This window comes from Pseudorca crassidens, chromosome 3 (assembly GCF_039906515.1).
Source record: "Pseudorca crassidens isolate mPseCra1 chromosome 3, mPseCra1.hap1, whole genome shotgun sequence".
Lineage (NCBI taxonomy): Eukaryota > Metazoa > Chordata > Mammalia > Artiodactyla > Delphinidae > Pseudorca > Pseudorca crassidens.
Window position 1 is genome coordinate 74557540 of NC_090298.1, and position 17476 is coordinate 74575015.

The 17476-nt window shown below is 35.0% G+C and overlaps 1 long non-coding RNA gene across 1 annotated transcript in view; it reads right to left on the bottom strand.

Moving 5' to 3' along the window:
• The window catches only part of LOC137221493 (uncharacterized), a 258262-nt gene that overhangs the window by 70157 nt on the left and 170629 nt on the right, over window positions 1-17476 (bottom strand). Inside the window, exon 5 of the long non-coding RNA XR_010942037.1 lies at window positions 7912-7997. This is a non-coding gene — a long non-coding RNA (uncharacterized lncRNA). The remainder of the gene's footprint in view (window positions 1-7911; window positions 7998-17476) is intronic.

A 17476-nucleotide genomic window follows, 5' to 3' on the forward strand; every position in this document is an offset into this window, starting at 1 on the left:
TGCCCAAATTTAACATATTGGGCAGGGAGGGGGAATGACACAGAAAGAGAAGGCAGTGTTGCATTAGATTAATGTCATAATTAGTCCCATTATCCAGCCATACTGGGACTATAGTGAGTCTCAAATAGTTCTTGACACCTCAAATGTACTACTGTGTTTCATTTCTTCAACATATTTATTGAGCTCTTACTATCTCTCAGGCATTCAGGATATAGCAGTGAACAAAATTAATGAAACTCCCTGCCCTCAAAGAACTTCCAGCCAGGACAATAAGTATATAAATAAGCACACTATATATTATATTAGAGTTAAAAGAGCGTCAGAGATGGATAAAGTAAGGAAAGAAAATAAGATTTTGGTATTGGTAGGTTTGTAATCTTAAATTGGGCACTGGTAGAAGGTATAGAAAGGTAATTGAAGACCTGAAAGAGATGAGGGAACAAGACATGCAACCATGCTGGGGAAGGGCATGATGAAATATTGGAAAAGCCTGGTGTGGAAACAATTTTGTTGCATTTCACTCCAGCCATGTCTGTGGGCCCCCTTCATAGTATATGTAGTTCAGCTTATTGCTGGGATTTCTAATTCTGTTCACATAATTTTATATATAAATATATATATATGTGTGTATAATACACATAAGCATGTGTGTTGATATTTAGGTACATCCTCACACACAATTATGTATTTATATTTATTGTATAAATTCTATTTATGAAAAAAATTTTTCATGATCAGCATTTCAATTGATCTTATCTAATAGACAGGAATGGGGCATAATGAATTAGACTAGAAAGAAATCTTTCTGTTCTCTGTATATCTTTCAAAATAAGAGTTATAAAGCTTATCAGAGTATTTTTAACTGAGAGGGTAATTTAGAGACAAAAATGAGAATACACACTGTTATAGCTCATTAAGTCTTTTTAAAAAAATAAGCTCCCTAATTTAACAGTTAAAGACCTAATAAATTTTATAATTAGGAGCTACTGTACTTCTTTTTTAAAAACTTTATTTTCATCTTTGGATGAAAATTATGACAATTCTGCAATATCTTCCTAGTTTAAAAAAATTATTATATATTTTTGTGAAATTCAAGGGACACCGTCAACCCCAGTGAAGTCAGATTGGCCCAGATTTGCAACCCCGTTTATCTTCATAAGGACAGTCTGACTGTGACACCTCACCTTACATTCTACAGAGGGGCTACATATAATATTAAGGGATTTTTTACAGAAAAACATGCTGCTTAAAAAAAAAAGAAACAGCCTTTCTGTAACAAATCAATGTATTGCAATGCATCCACTCAATAGCTGCGGCTTACATACGATTTGGGAGATTTTGTAAAAGAGAAAAGGAGAGAAGGAAATGAAGGCAAGAGGAATGGGAAGGAAAATGAAAAAAATGATACTGCCTAGCTACAAGCTGCAGAGGGAAATTAATATTCAAAAGGTTAAGGTGTCTGTGAAATGTATGTAATGAGTAACACTCATAGTTTGTTACTATAGGTTCATTGCCTCTAATGTTGAGGACGGCACATGGATAATTTACGATTCCCATTGTCCCCTCTGCAGGGATTAATTCTGAATTATTTATGTACCTATATACGCAGAGAACTGAAACATTTTAGTTAAAGTCAGCGACTCACTCATAGTCTTGAAATTATGCAGCCCTTGTTGCTAAAAATGATGTTAGCCTCTTGTGATTTAAGTCATAACATTTTATTTTCAGTCCCACTGAGAGAGAAGGCATACAGGAGGGGGTAAAAAAAAGATATATTTTTTTCCAGAATAAATCTCAGAATGCATTTTTTAAAGATGTAAATAGATAATGGTAATTTTGTTGAGTCAAATTATTGTTGTAGAGAGCATGTAAGTAAACCTTTATTTTATTCATGATTTGTGATTTTGTATTGGAATACTCTCTGACTTGTTTTCATACTGGGATCTTTAAATACGAAGCCTCTGCATTTCAATAAAGGGAATTCCACCTACGTACTAATTAATCAAAGAATGAAATTTCATTTTTGGAAAATTATTCTAATCCATCAGATTTCACACCAAACCATTTCATTTAGTCAACTGAATTCAGAAAAAGTACTATTTCCACTTACACTTCTGCGATTACTCACTGTTGTTAAAGGCTCCTTTGACTATATCAGAATTAATGAAAAAAATGCAGGTATTACACACTTCCCTGAAAAAATAACAGATTATATTCTGAACTCCATTATGTGTTTGACAGGTGCTAACCTTGTCAGCAAAAGACTATCTTGCAATTTTTAATAAATTGCAATTTGAAACATTATGTATATTTAACATGCATTTTTTTGCTTGTTTTGGTATAAATTATAGTTTCCCATATCAAAATTTTGACTGAAAAAATCAAAATGCCTTATATACAATTCTTTTTAGAAAAAAAATGTGAATTATAAAAGTCTCCAAACAACTGATCCTGTGCCTTTAGAATTCAGATTACTCAGTCTCTTCTGATCTTAGGAATCATGTTTCCCTAAAAACTAGGGTGCATCTCAAGTAGACACAATGCTGGATAGGGTATTGAGTATGAAAATAGATAAGGAATTCGAAGTTTGCAAAAGCAAAAGAATTTATACATATATATGCACCTATAAGACATCAATTTCCCTTTTAGCGCCCACCCCATACAATTCAACAATTGCTAATAAATTAGGAGGAGGGGCATATTGATGTACTGCTTGACTCTAACACAAAGAAGTGTAGTTAGCAAAAAGCTGCAGTGGGTAATGAACAGTATTTTAACTCGGCAGTTTAACCTCCTTGTCTGTCAGCTGTGACCTTTTACCAACCCCAATGAGAGTCTGATTTCTCACTTTTGCTACTCACTGCTGGATGAGTGAATGTAGAATTTGACAGCGAGAGGTTTTACATGAAAAGGAAAGGTACTTAAAAAGCATGTTTTGTGATGATAGGCTACATTTATTCACTGTTCATTACGCTGGGTGCAGCAGCAGCGTTGGTGGATTGATTGGGTGTGAGCGGCTTGTCTGCTGTGGAAGTGAAGAGGCGTTATTGACCTGCATGGGAGCCTGAGTGACCTCTAGATGACCCCCTTTTCACCTGAAATTGACCTTGAAAACAACCTAGGGTTCACTCCCATTTAAATAGAGGGAAATTCTTCAAACAGCGTGTGGATTATTAGAATTGATATATTGAGCATTTCCTTTTTTCTTTCCTCCCTATTTTTTTTTTAACTTTTACAGAGGTAAATGCGTGTAGGGGGTAAGGCGAGTGTTGGCTTTTAAATTTCCAGACCCTGCAGCTGCTCTGCTTGGTGTTTGTACAGATTTATGGAGGGAGCCAACCAGACTTTAGACTGCTTGATGTAAAATTTTACCATTCATCATTATTGATTATAGTCCACACTCTGTGACAGAGCCCAAACCTTACTATGACAATTGGTATTTCAGTTGTTATGGACCATAATGGGCCATAGGGATGATTTAAAGGAGCACAATAGCTATCTGTAATTACACATGAATAATCCATGAATTCTACACCACAACGCTTATGATCAAACTCTAATAACCAAGGCTTGAGACATTTATTCTTGTTCTATCTTTGGCACCTGTGCCAAAAGTTGCCAATTTATGAAAGTTTAAGCACAACAAACTTACCCCTCCCATTTTCAAAGTTAAGTTTTCATTCTTAGTTAAAAATAAATCACACTCTTGGAAAGTGATAGAATACTCCCTTTTTACAGATGGTATAATCAGTAATTGAACTCACTTCTTGTTTGGAAAGGATGCCCATTATTATTTCATCAATTAGCATCAAGTAAATATATTAGATATTTGGTAGAATAGCTGGTAGAACCAGAAGAAAGAAAATAGAACATTTATTACTATCGTTTTCACTTTTTAAAAAAATGTTTTACTTGAAGCCTTTAGTCTCTTATTTGGCCAAAAAGTTAAAGGAAAAAAAAATGAAGAAAGACCATATATTACATTCAACGGTACAATGGAAATGTGATAGGTCTTACACAAGTTTTAATAACTGTTGAAACTAATACACTAACAAAGGGATTCATATCTTATACCTCAACAGTAAATTATTCTCTAATTTTATGTGGAATGGGGAGATGGAGAAAATGTATGCTCACTGAACTTATGCTAATGTGTGGCCCCTAAGGTCTAGAGTGCTGGCACAAACACACCTAATAAAAAAAAAATCACATTTATTAGTGGATCCTTAAGATATTCCCATGTCTACAATATATCTTGGAGTGGAGACCACCCTATGGATATGGTCATTTTAAAGATATTTTTAGGAGTGACCAATTTTTTCCTTGGTATTTCCAGAAGACTCCAACACTTATTATAGATCCAAGAATCGGATATCTATGCAAAGTTTTTGTAAGCTTGCTTCTTCAAGCTCTTAGAATTTGTGTAACCAATGGCTAGATTTAGACCATTTTGAGATTTTGATTTCCTGACAATTTAGGGGAAAAGTTTTGGCAGTGTTTTGGGTCTGTCTACCACATATTCCAGAAAAGTGTCCCTTCTGCCTGGCTTATGACAACACTTCAGTAGTTCAACCTATTTGGGGCATGGTAGTCTTGTTTAACTCAGAAGCCTTTTTCATACTGTTCAAATATTTACATGTGGGGCTACAGGCTTATTAGCAATCTGGTGAAGTATTTGTAAATCTGGATCAAAATTCTGACAGGATATTTATTGCATTGACTTGACCTATTTTCTATCTAAAGCCTTACTCCATAATTCTTGTTTCATTTGATGTTAATCCTATGCATAAAAGGCAGTAATCAAGACATTTGTACACAGTAACGCTCTAGCATTCACACAGGAGGATTCTACTAATCTGAGTTCCCCCATACCTCCCTCAGCATGTGAGTGAGGTGCTTACACCTGTGACTGTTTCAAAGCTCCACGAGGCCCTAGCTTAACCAATGCATGTTATCTATTACATTTTATTTTCCTCCTCTCTCAATACAGTGATAAACCACTGCAAGGGTCCTCAGCAGGTTAGAGGACTTGCCAATTACAATTATTCTAATTTAGGATTATATTATGCTTTTTTAATTCTTGGGAACATTTTTTCCCTTCAAATCATTCTAATATTGAAAAGTGTTTTGGGTATTCTGTTAAGTGGGTTTCACTGCAAGACTGAAGTGTAACACTTAAGTTTTTAAAAATAACTACTTTAAAATTAAATAAAAGATGACAGTTTTTTTCCCCGAGTCAGGTAAAGGATTTTTTTCAAATATTATTTTCTTCTAACTGTTCCCATTTGTCTATACATCAAATAAACTCAAATCAGGGACATGTTTTCTTGAACAGAAAATTCCTTATGGAATACAACAAAAATAAAGACTTGTAATTGGTATGACATTAGAAACCCATGTACTTATCTAGTCAGCCTCCATCTCATCTTTGTTCCTACCTCTCTGTAAAGGGTAAGGCAGTTTTGCCCAAAGGAAGAAATAAAAGGGAATCCTCATTAAAAGGTACATTAACGGAAAAATAATGGCTTTATTGGGGACATGTGCAGAAAGGGATGTTTGAGTAGTAAATGATAATTTACTTTTGAGGTATATTAAAAAGGTTTAATCTTACTGATCATGAGTTAAATTGGATGTTTTAATCAGTTAGTGAGTGCCAAAAATAATTATGCCAGAGTGCTTAGTCTGCAGAACATGTACACAAAGCATATAAATCCTTTGCTTCCCCAGGGATTTCTCAGAATAACACACAACTAAGAGACAAAAGCGATATCAAACTCATATAAATTAACATTGCAAATGATCTGAAAAATATAATAAATAACATGATTCTATCACTTTGAATATGCAGCACAAGGAAGGGTGTCCAACACAAATATACGCATCAATCTTCTGTATCCTTACTAAACTTTTTCAGTAAACTTTTATTCCATTTACTTCCTACAGTTCAATTCAAGGTCATTCCTTTCATTGAGAGAGTGGGGCTGGGTGACAGAGCATAGAAATCTGTGTTTCTTTGAGAAATGAATGTGAAAAATAGGATTATTTTCCTAATGAGTTTTTATTGAGGAAGTAAAATAAAGAAGTTGGATCCAAGGACCTTGCGAGTCCTTTGAAGTTCCAAAATTTCTGTGATTTTAAGATTAATACTGGCCACAATTTTGATACTACCAAATAAGTAAGCAATTATAAAGATATGGGTAAAATCATTTCAACTCTTGCATAATGAGTTTTGAACTGAATTATTTCTAAAATACTAACAGTTACAAAGGTTAGTAACTGTTAACTAAAAAAGGTTAGTAACTGTTAACTAACAGTAGACCATATGCTTTATTCCATTTATGTGAAAAATGTAAATAATATGTATAATTTTATGTGTTAAATTTGCCACACTCCCTTAAATCCTAATTTAGATTTCTTTTTACAAATCTTACATGAACTAAGTACATCTTGATAGTTTGGTTCATTACAATATTATAATCTGAAAAGTGATATCTTCACCATTTTTTCCGTTGATAATGGGACAATTTTTTTAAGTGCAAACAGCATTTCCTAACATAATAGTAAAATCTTTTGGGCCATATATTACTTCCAGTTACTATTTTAAAGTATTTTTTAAGAGTAAAAAAAATGATTAAAGTTTAGGTAGCCACACAGAAAAAAAATTAAAAGTTCCTAAAATGTGTGTTTCTCTTTAAACAGTAGAATTCACCCTGGAATATTTATTCATGTTTGATGTAAAAGCTTATCATTTTCTGGAGGTTGATGATTATTGAAAGCTAAAAGAAGAGTGGGATGAGGTTAAGTGAATCATCAGTTACACATCTGATGCTTTTCCCATCGTGTAACTTAATTGGTTTACACTGACTTTGTACTGGAGTATTTAAGGACAACATGGGGGCTTTTCTGCAGATCTGAACAGCTGCTTGATTTGTTAATGAACAAGGTTATCAGTAGCCAATTGCTCACAGCTGAAAAACTGCATGCTCCTGGTTAGTCCATTGGAAAGGGAATTTTTTAGATGTGGCTTTTGTGTTTGACACTGTTGCCTTTTGGGTGATTTGGGTACATCTACCTGTCCCTTTTGTAACCCAGTTTCATTACATGCAAAAGAGAACTACTACTACAAATTTTTACTCTGTGTAATGGATATAAGGATGAGCTAGAATTACTCCTCTTTAGAGCATAGGAATAAATGTGTCCCCTTTATCGTGTATCATGTATCAGTTATCACTACTCTTATTGGGGATCAAATATCCCTTTGAGAAGCTTATAAAAGGTAGAGACCTCTACCCACAAGTTTGTGTGTAAGTACACACCCACAAGTGCAACATTTTTCAACAATATGAATATGTTCATATACGTCAGATTAAGAGACAATTCAACAGAATTATTTTGAAATCGACTTCGTTTAGTGCCCAAAGTATGCTACTTTAAATAGAAAAGAATTTCTAACCAATCATACGGGAAAGGAGCAATTAGGTAACACGTAATAAAGTAAAGAAAAATTAAATGTTTTCCTTCAAATAATGGGCCATACCTCATGGACAACAAAATGTATATTTGCAAAAGGAATATACACATTCATTTGTGTTACCTCTCCTAGGACCAGGATCACTGAAAACTATTTTGTACTTATCTGAGTGATGTAGTACTTCATCAGATATGCAGTTTTCATTTTTTTCTAGATTTTCAGTGTAATTTCAATCATAAGATAAATAACAGATATATATGTATATAGTTAATAACCATTCTGAAAATGAGATTTAGAAGTGAATTCAGTGCTCTTCAATGTGTTATTTTTTATTCTCTCCTATTCCAGTAGTTTCCTTAAATATTATCTTATCCAGAAGAGATACTTTAAATGACTGGACAGTCAGAGACTTTGTTTTTAAATTTCATTACTTTACTTACCTTGGTAGTCAATAATTCTTCCATTCAGAGAATACACGCAGAATAATCAAATGCTGAAATGTCAATGGTGATATCTCATTGAAGTTCTAAAAAAGAGATGAAGAAACTTCATAAATACATTTGAACTTAAATTTTCAAGTTAGATTTTTATTTGGTACATTATCATGAATGAACACATTATTTTCATCATTCCATTTCCAGAGAATATTATCTTGGTTTACAAAAATAAGAAGTCTGTTTGATTTTTTTTAACTTGAAATTTAAAAGAAAAAGCCTCCATGGTCAGGCATTATAATTATTTTCTTGCATATACCTTTAATTCCTTTGCCGCTCTCTTGATTCTGGTTAAAACTAGATTTCTTCCTCCTCTGCTCCCACATACGTACAGCTGAATCTGACTAGAGAAAAACACCCCATCATGCTGACTGGTCTCACTTTATATTGCTGTTCATAGCCTACAGCCTTAATGATGTCATATAATCATTAAATATGTCTCTAGTCCATTCACATGTCTATTCTCCTAGACAAGTATTTCACATCTTCTCACTCTTCAGACCTCCGCATCCTCTTCCCTGTCTTGACTCAGCTGATGACATTTTTTTTCCTTCACTGAAAAAAAAACTGAAGCAGAGAAGAAACTCCAAAGAATCTACCCTTCACATTCCCCAGTACATATACTTGCATGCTCTGCCTTCCTGCCTGATGTCATTCATTCAATTCCCAAGCTCTTTTCTCAGTGAAAGTCTGAATTTCATACAAGTTCCCATCTTTCATCCCTACTCAAAGGCAGAGCACCAGAAATTCTGCCCCTCAGTTAATCCTATAACACTCTTTGCTAGACCTTCCATTGGCATATGAGAAATAATATGCTGATTATGATAATATTATTTCTCACATCTTAAGACTTTTTTTTCATCTTTTTGTTCCCTTTTCAGCAAAACTCCTCAGCAGACTTTTCTATGTCTAATTCCTCCCTTCCTATACTTTATTAATGTCACCCTAGTCTGGACCACCACTACCACCACTGCCAAATTCCTCTCTTTGATCACAGCTCCATAATAGTACACCCACTGGTCAATTCCAAGTCCCTGTCCTACTTGGCTTATCAGCAATCCAGAGTTGATTACTCTTTCTTCCTTGAGACATTTCCTTCGCCTGATTTCCAGGCCACAGTCTCATTATTTTACTCCTCATGCCTCCTTCTGTCTCCTTTCCTGGTTCTTCCTCTTCTCCTAAGCCTCTTAATTTGAATGATTCCCAGAACTCAATCTTTGATCTCCTCTTTTCAATCTAGGCCCCATTCCTTGGTGATCTCACATTGTTCCATGGCTTTAAATAGTGTCTATATGCTTACACTTGCAAATGTATATTTCTAAGTTAAATATCTCTCCTGAATTGATGACCTGACATAAGCCATGTACATGTCTAATACACAAATCCAATATATGTCCAAATCTGATCTTCTCTCCCCAAATCTGTTCTAGCTACAGCCTTTAGACCCTAGTTGATGACAACACTATCCTTTAGGCCAAAAACCATGTTTAATCCATCTGCAAATCTCATCAGCTCCACCTTCAAATACCTAGGATCTAACCACCTCTCACCTCTCACCTCTCTGCTACCATCCTAGTCAAAACCACCTTTTTCTCTCATCATCATGGCAGATCTCCCAGCATATACCCTTCTCCCCTACAATTTACTCATAGTGCAGCAAAACAGAGCAATTCTATAAAATGTAGTTGTGATCATGTCCTATCACTGTTAAAACTCAGCAATGACTCTCCATTTCAGTTAGAGTAAAAGCCAAGATCCTTACAACAGCCTAAAATTACCAACATGAACTGGGGCTTGCTTCCTCTCATCCCATTTTACATTACCCTCCCTCTTTCTTGCTGACGCCACTCCAGCTCCACGGAACTGCTTGGGGCCATTGCTCTAGTTATTTTCTTTATCCAGACCATTCTTCCTGCAGATATTCATTAAACAAACACTTTTCTTCCAAGTCTTTGCTCAAATCTTATAATGTGGCCTAAGAAACACATTTAATACTGCAAACTGAACTTCTTCCCCCAAAACTCTTGATCCTCCTCAACCTGCTCTAATTTTTCTTTACATCTATAGCACTTTTCTACTTATAATTCATTATATAATTTACAAATTTATTATATTTATTTTTAATTTCTGTTTTCTCTTATCACTAGACTACAGGTTTCAGAAGGCACCAGTCATTTTCTGTTTTGCTGACTGATGTATCACCACTTTTTTTAAGACCCTGCCTGGCACTTATCCATGAATATCTGTTGAAGAACTTTGGTTAAAAAATTAGCAGGAATTCAAAACATATGTATGTTTAATGTCCTTTTGAAAGCTCTCATTAAATGTCTCAAAATCTGTATACTTTGGTTTGCAAATCTTAATTTTAAACCTAAAAATTTCAGTTAAATATTCCAAGAGTTTCATTTCTTCAAATATTTGTTAAACACTGTCTCTGTAATAGTAGTTTCAAGGAATTCATGTTCAGAGACAAGAGACAGACAAATGTCTACCATAGTATAATATACTATAATAAGTGCTATGATAGAGTTATGCACAGGATATTATGAGAGTATAGGAAACCTAACCTGAGGAATTCTCCACCAGCTGGCAAGGAGAAGGTTCTGAATTGGAGCAGAGGAGGGGATGTCATTTAATCAGTTAATACATAGTATGTGCTTACTGCATGTCAGATGCAGTGAGGGTCATGGGGTAGAAATCCTTTCAGCAAGCTGAGTCTGAAGTACCCATATGACATTTAAGTCACAATAACTTGGTGACTTTTCTATGAACAGGTCTTGAGCCCAACAGTGTTGTCTGGGCTGGAAACCATCCCTATATAACTGGTGGTTGAATTAGGCATACATGAGATTTCTCAAAGAAATAAAGCTATAGATAGAAATTAGAAAATGTAAGATCTATCATAAGTTCTAAAAAATCTATTTTATTATTCAAGTATATAATGTAAATCAGATAAAAATTTAAAAAATAAAATAACATTAGAAATTAGGAGAAAAAAGCACACAACATATTCCCTATTCCCCTCTCTCCCAATTCTGCCAGATAAACTTTTCTAAGATTTTGAAAATTTTTTCTTAATACATATATATTTTATACATTGAAATGTTAATTTTAAAGATTTCATAGAATATATTGATTTAATAAAGTTTAAGAATTTTAAATGCATTTTATTAGGATTACATATTTTATGACAATCTTTTTCTAATATGTTTTATTTCACAAAGTGATATACATCTCTATATATACTATAAGGACACATTAAGACCTTTGATAGTTAAAGCTTATCAATAACAAACTACAAAAGTAGAGAGGTAAATTTCCAAGTTATCTGCATAATACAGTATTTAAAGTAAAGTGAATAAATCAGTTAGTAAAAACCAGATTCTATCAGGTGGAATTCAGTGGCTTCTAGCAGTCCAAAGTTCTCACGGAGAACAATTGGGAGAAAGTGATAAAACACACAAATCATTTGTTTGAAGACACTGGAGAGCTGCTGAGGCACCAAGAACTGGAGGGTCTAAAACTTCAGGGAGGAGAGAATCTTGAGTGAGTGAGCTGACTTTTGCAGCTGCTTTTACCACGGAGCCTTTGCCCATTCTAGGCTTCAACAGGAGACTGAGAATTAGGGTTTTGGACTAATAGAGAGTTACTTCTAGGAAACAGAAAAACCAAAAGAGCTTCTGATAAAGATTTGGAAGGGAGGCTTAAGTATATGGCTGGGTTTTACCTCAAAAGAATGACCAGATTCTGGGGCTGCACGGAGTAGGAGGCTAAAAGCTAAAGCATAAAATCTCTGAAAAGTAGTTTGAGGATTTTATCAACCTCACAGAATAAAAGAATATGAGATCTGCCAAGAGAATGGGGCCACAAAGTCTTCTCTAACCACTCAACTGGAAACTCAGGATGAACCAGTGATAGGCCAAGCCATATCAGAGCTACAATGCAGCATCAAAGCGACACGTCCTTGATTCGCTCAGGTGATCAGCTTTCACTACTTTTGTCTACCAAAGAAAAGAGTGAACCCGCTCTAAAGAAAGATAACATCAGCTGCAGCCCCCACAGCTTTTATATATAATATTTGACATTTAATCAAAAATTATTTGGCACACTAAAGACAAAACTCTGTGCGTGAAAACCAACAAGGAGAAAAAAACCCACTCAGGTCCATAGATCATCTAATTGTTAGAGTTAAGGGACAGGTTCTAAAATAATTATGATAAATATATTCATGAGAATGAGGGAAATGAAGATAAAAGAGGAAAAATTTTAACACTGAATTAAACCTTTAAAGAGAATCAAACGGAAATTCTAGAACTGAAAAATAAAATATCTGAAATTAGGGACCTATTAAATGGTATCAACAGCATGTTAGACATAGCAGAAAACTGTTCAACAGAATAGAATACGTCCAGGTCAGCAGACTATATCGAAATGATGAACAAAGGCAGGGGGAAGGAAAGATACATTAAAGACAATGAAAAGCATAAAAAATGTGGGACAAGTGAAAACAGTCTAATATGTATGTAACTGGACTCCTAGAAGAAGGGAAAAGAGAGAGAGAGAGAGAGAGAGAGAGAGAGAATGGGAGGTAAAGAATATTTGAAGAGATACTGGCTGCAAATGTTCCAAAACTTACAAAAGACATTGACCCATTGATTTGAGAAGTGCTATGAATCCCACGCAGAATAATTACAAAGAAACTATACCAAGCACATCATAAGAAGATTGTTCATAAGGCAAAGACAACTGAAAGTTAATCAGCAGTGAAAATGAATGAACTACACCACACACACACACACACAAATCTATGAATCTAAAAATGAGAATCTTAAAAAATCTATGAATTTCTAAATGAGAGAAGGCAGGCACAAAACTCTATGTTCTGCATAATTACATTTATATAAAGATCAAAAATAGGTAACTCCAAATATTCAGTGCTATAAGTCAAGAGGGAGAATAGTGACTAGAAAAAGATACAAGTCAAATCTGGGGTCTAGTAAAGTTCTAATTCTTAATCTTGGGGCTGGTTACAAATAGGTATGTTCACTTTGCACAAATTCATGATATACGTTTAGGATACTTTACTTTTCTGTATGTATTTTATGCTTTACTAAAAGTTTACATTAATAAAAAAATGGATACTGTAGGAGGAGAATACAGTCCCAGGTCAATATGGTGGATGGAAAATGGAAATTAAATAAGAATCAACTAGGAAAGTTGGATTTGGCCCATTGGGATTGTCTACCTGAAATATGACTCAAAAACATAAAAAATGAAATGATCATAATTATTAAATAGCCTTAGGAAGTTCTGTAATAAACAAACACAAGGACCTGTGAAAAACATTTTGGTACGGAAATGTTTAAACCTCCCCAAATTCTGATTTCTGGATATTGACAATGCTTTAACTAATGGCAGCAAAGAACAAATTTTTGAGTCAGGTAAAAATTGTAGGATTTAATGTTCTAAGGAACCAAAAGAAAGCAAACAAAAATAAAAATCTCATTTTTTTAAAGTAATAAATATATACAATTTTACCATTTTTTACACAGTACTGCCAACTGTATAATTTTCTACTGGATTTCCTTCTTTTCAGCCTTGATTGTCTGACAATTTTTAAATAATGGTGTTAGAATTTAAGTGAAAATAGAAAACAAAATGTGAAATGCACAAGTCAGTAGGGGTGTATATACTTAGGCATAGAATTAAGGTGTAAATTTTTGGAAAAGGATATAATTCTAGCTTACTTATGGGGATTACAGATATGCTACATGATAAGAGATGTGACAGAAAAGCTGATTCAGTAGCAATAATAGTAGGTGACATATTAGCAATATAACTAAGTGCCAACCAAAGTCTTTCACAGTTACTATGCCAGGACTAAAATAGAAATCAGACACGTGTTTCTATCAGATGGGGTTCACTGGTAAGATGCAGCTGTTGCAGTCAGCGCAGAAATTGAAGATAAATAAATTCATACTTTAAGAGCTTACAGCATCTTCTGGTAATTGAAATTCAGGTTTCATTTTAAATGACACAAAGTACCAAATAATGAGGCATTAGGTGATTTCAAACACCTTGCCAAGTAGTGAGTCTCAAAGCACACATCAAAAATCTCTACATAATCATTTCTTTTCAGTTCAATTAATTCTTACAATGTACTGTAGCAAAGACTGATAATTGCCTCTCAATATCCATTCCTCGCCTCTTTTTTACTAACAGAATCCCAAGTTTTGATGGACTGCCATGCACTCAGCTAAAAGACTACATTTCCCAACATCCTTTGCAGATGCAGCTATGTGACTGAGATTGAGTCAGTAAAATGAAAATTAAGTATTATATACTTGAAGAGAGGGGAGTCATCCCTTATCTCTTCTTCCCTTATCCTGTGTTCTAGAACATACATATGACAACTGGAGTTCCACTAGCTACCTTGGATTCCATGGGCACACATTAGGAGTGAGAGAGGGATGATCTAAAAGGAACACGATACCCGAGTAGCTTTGGAGCAGCCAGATCAGCCCTGTTCTGCCTACCTTAGGGAATTTTAAACACTAGACAAAAATTAACTATCTAGCCCACAATTATTTAGAAGCAGTGTAATATGCAACTAAACCTAAATCTGATGCAAGTACATATTAAATATAGGAAGTGGTGTGTACTTGCTGTTACAAAAAAATACAAAAGAGAAATAAATTTCACTTTTGCACAGTGGAGGAAACCTTAGAATTTAACATGAGTGGAAGCGTAGGCATTGTTCACGCTGTTCTTCAGTAAGTGAAAAATGATACTTTGGTCAGAAGTGCAATTTAATCTTATCTTTCTGATCTAATTTAAAGAAGGTAATTTAGATCTATTATCTGCCATAATTAAGAAGTCAAATGAAGATTAAAATAAGTCAAGATCTCATTGGGTAAAATATCTAAATTATCTTATGAATACACTAGACATTTGAAGAGTGAATTCGGATAATCACTTCCATTCATTAAATGTATTCAGGGTTCTGAGTTATGCGTGATGCATGATCATTGTATTGTAATCTAATGATAACATAAAGATAAACCTAATCAGTTGTGGACAATACAAAATACCAAACCAAACCAGCCAATCCTTAATTCATATGGTTATATAAATCCGTGTTTAAGACTCACTTAAAATAAGAAGGGCTGGGCTTCCCTGGTGGCACAGTGGTTGAGAGTCTTCCTGCCGATGCAGGGGACGCAGGATCGTGCCCCGGTCCGGGAGGATCCCACATGCCGCGGAGCGGCTGGGCCCATGAGCCATGGCCGCTGAGCCTGTGCGTCCAGAGCCTGTGCTCCGCAACGGGAGAGGCCACAAAAAAAGAAAGGCTTAGAACTATGATTCTCTTCTTGAAAGCACCACCAGAACAATACTGGATCCTCTGCTTTCTGCCCTCTTGATCAGCAATTAGAAAACAAAAATCAAGATATAACTAGATATAATCCAAGATAAAACTGACTCTGAGATGTAAGAAAAAATTTCCCTAGAGTTCTGAGATCCATGCATAAGTGTCTTCTGCTCCTGAGAGAACAATCGTTCTGAGTTTGCTTTTCAATGAAAAGTATGTAATATTATTTGGTAGGAAACACCCCCGGTTCATATAGATTTAGGACACAAAGTCCAGTGTGAGTTCAGAGTTATTTTGTAACCAGAGCACTTAAAAGCTTGTAATAGTGAAAGAAATAAAGAAGTAATTGTTCCAACTATTTATGTATGTATATTTCTGTTACATATATGAAATCATGCTACCACCGAAAAATCCCTATTTAGGCCTCGTTCTGTAGCTGTGTACACCCCACTGACATATTTAAATATATCCAAAACATTCACAGGAATAACATTTCAAACATTTACCCTTCCTGTGGGCAACCACATTTTGCCTTGAAAATTACTCCAAACTTTCCTATTCTCTAACTCTGATAAAATGCTCTTAGGTCCCTGGTTTGAACACCCAGTATTGATTCAATGTCGTTGCTGTTATACATCCACAGATTCTTTTCAATTCCTCCCATAAAGAGAAGGAGTCTGGGGAAATTCTCTGGCGGTCCAGTGGTTAGGACTCCACGCTCTCACTGCCAAGAGCTCAGGTTCGATCCCTGATCAGGGAACTAAAATCCCACAAGCCACACAGTGTGGCCAAAAAAAAAAAAAAAAAGGGAGAGAGAGGAAGTCTATTTCCCTACCCACTGAATTTGGGCTAGTTTTATGATTTGCTTTATAACGAATAACATATGACAGAATTGAAGTTGAATAAGCTGTGTACAAGTTGTGTGATGTTGCCCTGAGACTGGCGTGTGAGGAGCCAATCTAGACTCCTGTAGGGTAACAGCCCATGAAGAACTGAGGCTCCCCAGCCAACAGTCTACACCATCTGCCATCTTGGACATTCTAGCCCAGCAGATTCTCCAGTGAAATGTATATCACCTGAGAAACCAAGAGGCAAAAATCAGCAAAGGAATTTCCCAAACTCATGATAGATAGTAAACCGTTGCTGTGTTAAACCAAAGAATCTAAGGTTGGCTTGTTATGAGGAATAGAGAGTTGATATAGTATCTCATCTTCTTCTCTCCCAGTAGACCCCCAGATTGATGACTTGGGTTTTGACCATCTAACTTAGTTCTGGCTTTTTTCAAATATCTACTATTAAAACACAACTTGAGGAACATTTTCTCCCTATTTTCATGGTCTGCAGCCATGGTAAAGATATCCAGTCTTTGAACTACTACTGTCTCTGCCTCACCCAGGCCCTGTAACTCTGTCCTATTTATTGTCTACCTCCTTCTCTGGGATGCCACTGACCTGGTCTGCTCTGCCTATACACCAGAATGGAATCCTTAGATATCAGTCAGATTCACCCAGTAAGGTTCTTCCTTAATGCCTCAAAAAAAAAAAGTTAATTCTGTACTTGAAAATGGCCATAGGATGAAAAAACAAAGACAAAAATGCACACCTTGAACTATAAAGAATTGATTAAATAGATAATTTAAGAATATATATACAATGTAATAGATATTGGTTGACATACCACGAAGTATAAAATCTTGAAGTACACGTGTCCTGTGCCTTGGGGGCTAACTACCAAGCTTTCCTCATTTGGGTATAGGTGAAGTATTTAAACTTAAGTCCTCAAATACCTAAGTCCTCATTCTGCTTTGAATAGCACAGGCTTGGTTTTATCCTCTACACATATTTTAATCTTCTAGTTCTCAAACTGATTTGCAGAATAAGCTTGGCCTATCATCAATTGTTCAACACCTAGTCTGAGCTTCACACAGATCATCAACCAAGATACCATGGTATAAATATCTCTGATCCTGAATAGTGGGTAGTGTATCCATGTAATTACAATAAATATTCCTATAATGTACTAGGATTTCTGCAAAAGTTTCATTGAAAATGGGATTCATGAAGTGACTGATGCAATCGTGACAATAGAGGTTTCTGTAGTTTCTGCTTTTCTATTGAGAAAAATGTAATTGATTGATTGTGG